The sequence below is a fragment of the Arachis ipaensis genome, chromosome B3, assembly GCF_059453495.1.
Source record: "Arachis ipaensis isolate K30076 ecotype BB chromosome B3, ASM5945349v1, whole genome shotgun sequence".
NCBI classification, from domain to species: domain Eukaryota; kingdom Viridiplantae; phylum Streptophyta; class Magnoliopsida; order Fabales; family Fabaceae; genus Arachis; species Arachis ipaensis.
Window position 1 is genome coordinate 101453063 of NC_142438.1, and position 12046 is coordinate 101465108.

Genomic DNA, 12046 nt, shown 5'->3' on the forward strand with positions numbered 1-12046 from the left:
TTGGTAATTTAAAAAGGTTAGGAGACGTGTAGTCAATTTCCAAAAAGGACATGGGCCGAAAAGAGTATTTACTCTTTAAAAAAATATATTTTGCAAGTTGCTGGTCAGCAACATATAAAACAAGTGGAAAAAAATATTAAACATATCTGATGAAACCGATGACACATTTTACTACAAAAAGTATTATTGTGTATATTCTTCATGTCTTTAGAGTAGGAAGTAGGAACCATTAATAGTTTTGTAAATTTTATTAAGGGAGAGAGTGACTGGAGGTGACGGAGTGAAAGTAAAAGAGTGAGTAAAGATGTATGTGGCAAAGTTAGAGTTGAATCGTTTTGTTATAGTGGGAGGACCACACCAAAATCAGGTGGATCCCCATCAAGTTTTTTTTGCTGTGGCACAAAATTGGGCCATACTCCCTCAATTCTTATTACAGATCCGTAAACCCTCACCCGATTCTCACCAAAATCGGATTTGGTCTACCCGATTTTGGTTCCAACCCAAAAAAATACTATTTTAAAAAATAATCTTCATCTTATTTGTTTTGAAAAATAAATGTTTTTTGTTTATTTATTTTAAAAAAAAAAACCATATATTCAATCAACGTACTGTAACAGCCCAGTAAAAAACACACCCACACATCCAGAACGAATATAGACACAATCTTAAAATTATTTCTATTTCTGCGGTCAACTAATTATTTTTATTTCCACCCTTAGAATTTGTTATTCCCTTAAGATTTTCTTTTTCTAAAAGAAAATGTTAAAGACAACACTTTTATTCCAAAAAATTGGAATTGATTAGGCTATTTCAGATATAAAATAAAAATTAAAGCCCTAACATTATGTTTCCAGACTGACTACAGTTATAAAATTAAAAAAAACCCATAAATTTTAATAAATTAATATTTCCTGATATATAAATTCTAAACTTAAAAGTTTTAGTTAAAATGAGTCATAGATACATTAGTTAAGACTTAAGAGGATAAAATTAAAAAATTTAACTTTTTATCTGTAGTTTATATTGATGAATAAAAATTAAAGCTTACGAATACTAGCAAGTACATCGAATTTTTTAAGTAAAATTACAGTGAGTGGATATCATTCCACGAGAATTAAAGGATTGAGCAAGTAAATATCAAATTAAATACCCAATTCAATGCTTACGGACAGAAAAACTTGAATGTTGATTGAGAGAAGACAATGATGGTGAGAGTCAAGGGTTTCGGAGATGTTTATGCTTTTAGACAAATCAAACATTGTTTACTTATCTTAATGTTTGCAAAGATCTTTCACGACAAATCTTTAGTAACTGATTTTCAATTCTCTGGTTCCTCAGTTTCTCAAGAATTAATTAGTTGTCAATTAATTAATCAAGAGATTAAGCACAAAACTGATTTAGTTTTCTAATAAGATTTAAAAGTAGTCCTTAGGTCGAATTATATGTCACATATTCAAGTTAGTCCTCTCTGATTAAATCTTTAGAAGAAAAACACAATTTTCAAAAGTTGTTCTAATCCAAATTATATGTCACTTAATCAAAATTAGAGTGATTGAAAATCATGTATGTGTCGCACACTAATTAAACCACTATTCCTAGTCGAATTCGAAGAGTCATGTGAAAGAGTTTTCAAGCTATAATTCAAATATCAAATTTTTTAATTATAATAAAAGAATTCAAAAGGGATTAGCATACTTTCCGATACCACAAATCTGAATGAAGAACAAATAAATTAATTATGAAATAGATTAATGGAAGACTTTAAAATAAAATAAATAAAGCTCCCAACCCATAGAAAATATAAATAGAGCTCCTAATCCTTTGGCAGAGGATTAGTTACCCATGGAAAAGTGAAAGAAAAACGAGAAGATATGCTGAGGAACGGAATGTCCTCTCTATGAACTAAGTTCACTTATTTATATCCTAAATTCTAGAATTCAAATTCAAACTATCCTAATCTTATCTCTCGGAGTTAAAGATAAGATAACTACTTACGGACTTCAATTTCAATTTCAAAAACAATAATTCAAATTAAATCCTAACAACCAAATTTCTTATGTTTCTAGAAAGAATTAATAACTAATCTTCTAGAGTCTTCAATATTTTGGATGTGATTAAGACTTCTAATGATATGGATAATTAAGCTTGGACCTTAATTGTCACTTCCTGAGAGTTATAATTATGTTTAATCCGGGCTTGTACTTGAGAAATTTTGGTAAAAAGTCCAAAATTCACCTTCCAGGGACATCAATCCACCGAGCGTGGAGTGGGAGTCGCCGGGCATGCTGAAGGCATGCAGGGACGTCCGTCGGCCATGGGAAGAGGCTGCCTGGCGTGTGGCTTGTACGCCAGGTGTGCAAGGGTGTCTTGGCTCCACTTTTCCTTAGGGCATGCTTTTGTTCCTTGGGCCACGCTTTTGCTGCCTTTGTGTTTCTTTGTGAAAAAGCTTTCATTCTTGCTATTTTTTTAGCCAAAAACTCCTGAAAACATAAAAATACTATTTCAACTCCAAATATTTGATTATTTATTAAATTTCTTTAGAAAACATAATAAATTTGATTAAAACCTAAGAAAATAAAATATAAAAGAGCTTAAAGATCGCTTAAGATGACATGTCATCACAACACCAAACTTAAAACTTTGTTTGTTTTCAAGCAAAAAGAAAGATAATGAAAGTTTATCTTAATGAAAAAGAATTTGAAATCTTTTAAGATTGGAAACATAAAGTAGAATTTATGATAATCCTTGTGATTATATTCGACTTCTCTTATCCTTCATGAATCTTGCATACTTAGGATTTAGGAATTTTCAAAAACTAAAATTCGAATTGTATTATGAGAATTCTTTGAATTTGTATGACTTGAAGGCAGTTTACTTATTTGGGTTAGGGGAAAGATCTTCACGGGCATTTGACTCTTAGTGTTTTTGTCACAAGGCAGCTCTTAACAAACTTTCAATCGATAATTCTAAACTAATTGGCCCAAGGTATTGGGTGATAAGGCACTCCTCAGATCTAATTATGTAAGCCTCTCCTTGACATAGTCAGACCACAAGCACATAATTAAGGTTTTGATCCAAACATCGATGTCCAAAGTCTGTTTGGACTTCTTAATGTTTTGTCTTAAGGCAACTTCTTAAGCAGACTTTCAATCGACAATCTCGGTCCAGTTGTCCCAAGTTATTGGGTGATAAAGTACCCCTCAGATTTACTATCCAAGTTTATCCTTAAAACAGAAATATCACAGGCACATAACTGTCCCTAAACATTGGTTCTTAGAACCTTGGAACTTTTGATTTCTTTGATCTTTTCCAACTTTTTTTTTACTTTTTTTTTTAATTTGAAACTACTTCAAGTAACTGATGATGATTAAATTCTCATAATACTTCTTTAAATCTCCATTTTTGAAGATTTTTTTTCGTTTTCTCAATATTCAAGCATTTTAGATTTTTTCAAATGTAACCACATATACTTAAGCACCTCCACTATTTGTTTTTGAATTATTTAATTCAACCTTTTCGTCAATATATCCTTCATAAGAATAGTTACTGGAAGAACAAGCATTCAAATTTTAAGTCTTTATAGAGAACGAGAGGTAGAATAAGAAGGATAAAATATGTTATGCACGCAGGGAAGGAAAAAGTAAATAAAAGAGAAAAATAAGGAAAACTAAAATAGAAAAGATGAAAGTAAAGGAAAAAATAACTAACCACCAGTAGAGAGGATTCATCTTATTCTGATCTTAACCAAGTCTATTCAGTTATCATCACTGCTTCTTGTGCCAATTCTTTATGATCTATGGTGTTACCAACACCAAACTTAAGGGTTTACACCAAACTTAGAGATTTGGATTAAACATAAAGATTGACAGAATAATGGGTGTAAATCATGGACAAAATCATATGTGCATAAAAAAGGGATAAGATAAAACCCTAATTATCGTGATTTTAAATGAGGAGTATTTGATTTGAGAACACCCGGCATCGGTTGAGGACGTCGAGCGTCCTTGCATGCATGCTCCCCTCGGAGCTTTCCTAATTCATATGCTAGGCGTGTGAGCATGGCCGCTTGGCGTATAACACCAAAATAAAACTTTCATTTTGAAAGGTAAGTACATAATTCAAAAGTAGGTAAATATGTATGCAAAAGAAGAGGAAAAAGGAGAAGAAAATGATGATGATGACTAAGGTCTCTTAACCATAAAGAAACAAGAAAAAAAGAGAAAATACTAACCATGGTTGGGTTACCTCCCAACAAGTGCTTCTTTATCGTCATTAGCTTGATGTTGAGTTTCTTAGGTTGGTAGTTGGGGTGTTTCACAGCACCTCTCGGTGTTATCTTCCATGAAGCATGCATTGTCCAACTCTTCTTTAGCTTTAGAATCCCTAGGATATGAAGGGTCTTCGAGGATTCCTTCGTCCACAACTTCTTGGACTAGAGTGTCAATCAACTCAATGGACATGCAATCCTTTGATTCCTCTAATTTTCTTGGATATTGTATGTTTTGAAAGACATTAAAAACTATTCGTTCTTCATGAACCCTCAGTGTGAGCTCTCCTCTTTCAACATCAATAAGTTCCCGTCCAGTAGCCAAGAATGGTCTTCCTAGGATGATTGAGGCATCCTCGTCTTCTTCCATGTCAAGAACTATAAAATTGATGGAGAAGATGAATTTTTCGACCTTAACCAATACATTCTCCACTATCCCATGTGAAAATTTTATTGATTGATCGGCTAATTTTAATGAAATTATGGTCGGTTTATCTCCTCAATTTATAGCCTTTTAACCATAGACAGAGGCATCAGATTGATGCTGGCTCCTAAGTCACAAAGAGTCTTGCCAATGGTGATGTCTCCAATAGTGCAGGGAATTTGAAAACTACTTAAATCTTTCAACTTTTGTGGCAATTTTTTTTGAATGATGGCACTGCATTCCTTGGTAAGAATTACTTTTTCATCTTCTTGAAAGGATTTTTTTTTGGACAGCAGTTCTTTCATAACTTTAGCATAGAGAGGCATTTGTTCAAAGACCTCAGCAAAAGGAATATTGATTTGTAGTTTCTTAAAGACATCTGAGAATTTTGAAAAGTTCTTCTCTTGACCTTGTTTTTTGAGCCTCTAAGGGTATGTGATTCTTGATTCATAGATTGTTACTTTTTCTTTTTTGAATTCTGGTGGTATAGGAGCTTCCTCTAAGTTCTCCTCCCTTTGTTTCTTGGAAGGGTCTTCAATTGTTTTCTTGTTCTTCTAGGGCTGGAGGGGGGTGGTGGCTCTTTATTGATCATTGTTCCACTTCTCAAAAATATAGCATTACATTCTTCTCTAGGGTTTGGTACGGTGTCACTAGGAAGGGAATTGGTACGTGAGCATCTTGTACCCTTTTTTCCCTTGTTTTCTAGTTGTTTTTACTTGGAATTTATTAAGTTTTATTATATTTTAGTGCAAAAATACTCTTTGGATGCTACTTTGAGTTGTTGCGGTATTTTTCTTATTTCAGGTGAAATTCGGGCAAATTTGGCAGAGTTTTGTGCAAAAACAAAGGAAGAAAGTGGATGCTGTCAACTCTCACCTCCTTGCATTCCAACGAGTATAACTTGAGCTAAAGAGGTCCAATTGACACAGTTTTAATGGCGTTGGAAAGACAACTTCTAGAGTTTACAACGATATATAATAATCCATACTTTCTTCCGGAATCACTGCCAATTCTGGTGCTAAACACCAAGCCTGGCATTTAGCGCCCAAGAAGGACAGAACCAATGCCCTCACTGCCCATTTCCGGCGCTGAACGCCAGCAAAATGCCAGTTAAATGCCAGAATACGAGTCAAACTCAAGGGAGTATCTTTAGTTGGATTTAGCTTTTAAGTGTTATCTTTTATCTTATTTTAGTTATTTACGAACAAAATCTTTTAGATTTAGAATTTAATATGTTATTTTAGTTTCAAATCACATTAGGTTTAGTTATAAAAGGGGAAGGATTCAACCCTTAGGAAAAACACCACCTGGAGGGGAATCCTCTCCCCTTCCGCACATTCATACTTTTATATGCTAGGGTTTATTTTCTCCATGAGCAACTAAATCTCCATTATTAAAGTTAGGAGCTCCGTTTATCTTCTATGGATTAAGACTATTATTTTTCTATTTTAATTAATATACTGATTTAGTTTTAAGGATTGTTTTCGTTCTTAATCTTATGAATCTGGGTGGAACGAGAGTATGAACCTTATCTACATGAGTTCTTAGGATTCTCGATAGAGTTAGCTCACTTGAACAACAACTTGAAAATAATTTCCTCCTAAATTGCTAATTACATGAACTAATTGGGATATGTGACATATAATCTTGTTAGCTTTGGGTAGTTAGGGTTTTTGTGGCCATAAACTAGTTTTGAACTTAACCCTCTAATCAGAATTAAGTGACCACGAGAATAGTGGTTAATGAAGGTTAGAGGAGGCTAAATCACTAAGAGATTAGGATTTAGTCATTTACAGTTTGCCATGGAATGAATCATGCATTATTAAAATGGTTGGTAAGAACTCTTAACCCGGAAAAGTAAATATCTCCGATACCTTAACTGTTTTCTCCTATTGATTTCTCTCCAGTTCTCTAAATTGCTTTCTTTATTCTTGATTTATTATTTAATGCTTTTGAAAACCACCAAACCAACTTTTCTACTTGCCTAACTAAACCAATCATTCGACCATTGTTGCTCAGTTCATCAATCCTCGTGGGATCGACTCTCACTTACCTGAGGTATTACTTGGACGACCCGGTGCACTTGCTGGTTAAGTTGTGGATATTCTCAAATTTTGCACCAAATTTTTGGTGCCGTTGCAGGGGATTGACTGTGATTGACAACTATTAGTTGTTTGATTACTTAAATTAGGCGTTTTTAGTTTTTGATTTATGTTAATTTTGTTTTTCCTTTTAGTTTTTGAAATTTGAGTTTTATTTTTGTTAAAAGTTTTTCCTTAATTTTTGAAATTAAGTTTGGTGTCCCGTAGTAAATTTTATTTTGAAAATATTTTTCAAAATACTAGTATTTTTCTTTGTTTAGTTTTCAAATTTTTAATTTACCTCTTCTCATTTATTTTCTAATTTATTTTTATTTTCATTATTCTTTATTTTATTTCTTTCTAAGAAAAAAATTTTTCTTTGCTTTTCTGTTTACCACATGATGCGTTTAATTTTGTTTGGTATTTTGTCCTGAGAAAAAATAATAGAGAGAGATCACATGGGTAATTACTCATACCAAAGGAGTGATTCATATTATTGTGGATGGAGAAACTACCTGAATTTTGGTTGGCAAGGACAATAAAACTACAGTGCTCCATATTCCATCTATTAAGAACCACCATCTCTCTATTCATATCAAGGACCCTCATCTTTTTATCCATATCGAGAACCAGTATCTCCTTATTCATGTCGAGGACTGATGAGCAGATATTTTATACGCTTTTTGGTATTGTTTTCATATAGTTTTTTGTATATTTTGTGTAGTTTTTATTAGGTTTTTATGGGTTTTAGTGTTAAATTCACATTTTTGGATTCTACTTTGAGTTTGTGTATTTTTATGGAATTTCATGTATTTTCTGGCTAAAATTGAGGAGCTAGAGCAGAAGCCTGATTCAGAGACAAAGAAAGCAATGCAGATGCTATCCAAATATGACCTCCTTGCACTCGGAAGAGCTTTTCTGGAGCTATAGAATTCCAAATGGAGCGTTCTTAACAGCTATAGAAAGCTGACTTCCAGAGCTTTCAAGAAATGTATAATAGTCCATACTTTTCTTTGGATTAGAAGGCCCAAAATTGGCGTCCAACGCCAGCCTCCTACCCCCTTCCAGGCGTCCAGCGCCCAAGGAGCAGAGCCTAGCATCCAAACGCCCAGAGATGATCACCTAGCCAGTGTTCAACGCCTTATAGGTCTCCTAGCACATGTATCTCATCAAAGCTTAGCCCAAACACTCACTAAGTGGTCCCAGAAGTGGATTTTAGCACTAAAAAGACTGCTTAACCCTTACTAGTCATTAGTTTAGTATTTAAGGGATTTGATCTATGTTATTCGAGACTTTTACCATCTTCAACCATATTTTCATTTCTATCATTGTATTTTCCTTTCAGTATGAGTTTCTAAACCTCCTAGGTTGAGGGGAGGAGCCCTGCTGAGTCCTATGAATTAATAAAAGTATTACTATTTTTCTTCGATCCGTGTTTGATTAATTCTAAGATGTATACTCGTTCTTCGACATGGTGAATAGGATGATCAGTGATAATCAGCTCTGTTCATCATAGTAAGACGAACGTGCCTAATAAACACACGCGTCTACTTGGGTTCGTGTGAATACTTCAGTGGAAAGCATCAAACCGCCAGCTTGATTATACATCTCTCAGATAGCCAATCCACGACTTCGTTGGGGACTTCTCGAGATACCAGTTCAGCTGATTTCTGGGGAGATTGTAGTCTCTGTAGTAGAGTCTAGAACCCAAAGATACAGTATTCTCTGATCCGAAAGATCTGACCTTGTCTGTGGCGCTTTGAGTAGGATCATTAAGGAGAATGGGCTGTACGAGCTTCACCCTCAAGCAGATTGGATCCACACTAACCCTGGGGTTCAGATCCGGAGGAGTATTGACGACCTCTCAATAACGGCATTGATCACATACATCCTGCCATAGAAGAGATCATTCACAAGCAAAGGAGACAGTAAGACCAGAGTTAATCTAGAAAGACAAAGCAACTCCAAGCCTCATCCATCTCAGACATTCATCTAGGTTTTAAGATTATCATTATAATCCTATCTTCCAAATCTAATTCTTCTATCTGCCTAACTAAGACCTGCAAGGGAACCATAGCTTGCTTCAAACCACAATCCTCGTGGGATCGACTTGACTCACTCAGGTATTACTTGTACGACCTAGTGCACTTGCTAGTACAGCTGTACGAAGGTGTGGGGATTCGTGCACCAAGTTTTTGGCGCCGTTGCTAGGGATTGTTCAAGCTTGGACAAACTGACGGATTGTCTTGCTCCCTAGATCATATCATTTTCAAAATCTTATCTTATCTTATATCAAATTTAAAATTTTAACTTTCAAAATCTCAAAATTTAAATTTCAAAATTTCAATTTTCAAAATTAAACCTTTTCAAAATTCAAGTCTCTATCTTATCTTGTTGACTTTTTCAAAAAAATCAAAATTTAGGATTTCAAAATTTAAAATTTAATTTTCAAATTTCAAATCTTAAATTCAAATATTTTCTTAATTAATTACTTATCTTTTCTCTGTTTTTTTTCAAACTTCCTAACTAATTCTTCTCTCTCCTAATTTTCAAAATCTCCTCTTCTACTCTTCTTTCTTCTTTTTTGAATTTCATTCCATTTAATTAATTAATTTTAATTTTGGATTAAATAAATAAATGAAATAAAAATAAAAAAATATTTTAATTCTTGTTTATCTTCTCTACTTCTATTTCTTCTTCTACCTCTTCTACCTTTCTTCTTTTTCTACCTTTCTTCATCATGAACCCAAATGGAAATGAAGAGTTCAGAAGAACTCTGGAATCTTATACAAATCCCACTGCTGACTTCTATGGAAGAAGTATTAGCATACCTCACATCAGAGCAAGTAGTTTTGAGCTAAACCCTCAACTTATTACTCTAGTGCAGCAAAACTGCCAGTATTCTGGGCTTCCTTAGGAAGAACCTACAAAGTTCCTGGCAGATTTCTTAAAGATTGCTGACACAGTACACAGTGAGGGAGTAGATCAAGATGTCTACAGATTATTGCTTTTTCCTTTTGTTGTAAAGGATCAAGCAAAGAGGTGGTTGGATAACCAGCCTAAAGCTAGTTTGAAAACTTGGAAACAGTTAGTAGACAAGTATTTAAACCAATAGTTTCCCCCAAGGAAGATGACCCAGCTGAGACTGGACATCCAAGGCTTCCAACAAGGAGAAAGTGAATCTCTTTATGATGCCTACGAGAGGTATAGAAGGATGCTCAGAAATGTCCCACTGAAATGTTTTCAGAATGGGTACAGTTAGACATCTTTTATTATGGACTTTTAGACATGGCTAGAATGTCTTTGGACCATTCTACTGGTGGTTCCATACACATGAGAAAGACCATTGGAGAGGCTCAAGAGCTTATTGAGATAGTTGCCACTAATCAGCATCTGTACTCATTTGCTGAGACCTCTATAAAAGGAGAGGTTAAGGCAGTATCTGCTGAACCTAACTCTCCAGAACAGGATGACCCATTGACTCAGCAGCTGCATACCCTTGCCCAGAAACAACTGGAACTGCAAGAGGCTTTGTGAGAAACTCAGGCTTCTAACAGGAATGTAGAAGTCTAGCTGAGTCAAACAAGGCAGTAGTTATCTAAGCAGATAACAGAAGAATGCCAGGCTATTCAACTGAGGAGTGGGAAATCCTTAAATACCCAACCTCAGTACAATAAGAAGGAAAAAGAGCAACTGACAGAGGATAATTAGATCTCTGCACAGGATAACCCTGGGCATTCAAACGCCTAGGAAGGTATCACTCTTGGCATGGAACGCCAAGATAGGGCAGAGACTGGGCGTTCAAATGCCCAAGGAGGCAGCACCCTGGGCGTTGAACGCCCACAAAGGGGCAGTGTCCTGGCGTTGAACGCCAGGAAGAGGACAGCAAGAAGGGCGTTGAACGCTTAAGCAAGGGAGGCTAGTCACACACTGATAACAACCTCCCTAAGCAAGCTAGTAACCCCCTTTCCGATACATATGGCATTCAGCCTTCAGCAACTAAGGTTGATGATTATAAGGCTAAGATTCCATTTCCTCAGAAACTCTGTCAAGAGGAAAAAGATAAATAGTTTGCCCACTTTGCAGATTATCTCAGAACATTAGAGATCAAGATCCTTTTTACAGAGGCTCTTGAACAGATACCTTCTTATGCTAAGTTCATGAAGGACATCTTGGGTCATAAGAAGGATTGGAGAGAGACACAAATAGTCCTTCTCACTAAAGAGTGTAGTGCAATCATCCAAAACAGCTTACCAGAAAAACTTAAGGATCCTAGAAACTTTATGATACCATGCACTATAGGTGATGCTTGTACATGGATAGCTCTATGTGACCTTAGAGCAAGCATCAACCTAATACCTGCTTCATTAATAAAGAAGCTTTGTTCGACTGATAAAGTCAAACCAACCCGCATATGCCTTCAACTTGTAGATGGTTCCATTAAGATACCATCAGGGGTAATTGAAGACATGATTGTCAGGGTTGGACCCTTTGCTTTTCTGATACCAGGGCATCTTAGGCTAGTTTCACTATCCTTTTTCTTTGTTTTTAATAGGTTTTATGCACTTTCTTGAGCTATAAGTAAGCAATTGGGTTAGAAATTCATGTATGCCTAGATTCATTCAACCATGATTAATTTGATGCAATTTCATGAGAATTAAGCTATAATTACTTGTATGCTAAGAATGATGAGAATTCTCATTACTTTAGCAAGGCTTTGATGCATGTATTGGTTGATGATAGGTGAAATAAAGTATGGAGGAAGGTTAAAGAAGGAGCCTGAAAAAAGTGAAGAAGAAGCAACGTTGGTAGCCAAGTTGGACCACCAACGTTGCCTCAAACGTTGGAAGGGAACAGAATAATTCTCTGCATTATGTGCTGGTGTTCACGTTTGAGGTAACGTTGGACATCCAACGTTACCCCCAATGCTGTGATAAAATGTTCAATTCTGGAGCTAAATGTTTTTTGAGCGATGCGTACGCGTCTATGACGCGTATGCGTGAAAGGGTAAAATTTCTATATCCACGCGCAAGCGTGAGTCACGCACATGTGTGGAATGGCAAAATTGACCATCCACGCGTATGCGTGGGTCACACGTACGCGTCACTGATGGGGGCAGAAGTTAGCGAATTAAAAATTGTTAAAATATATACGTTGCAAGTATAGTTCTTAATTCGCTAGAAATCCGCCTATCAATTTAGAAAGGTGTCACAGAAAATTGAAATTAAAATACTGGGAGTATGAATCCCAGGTCGTCTCCTAACGAGTTGCAGA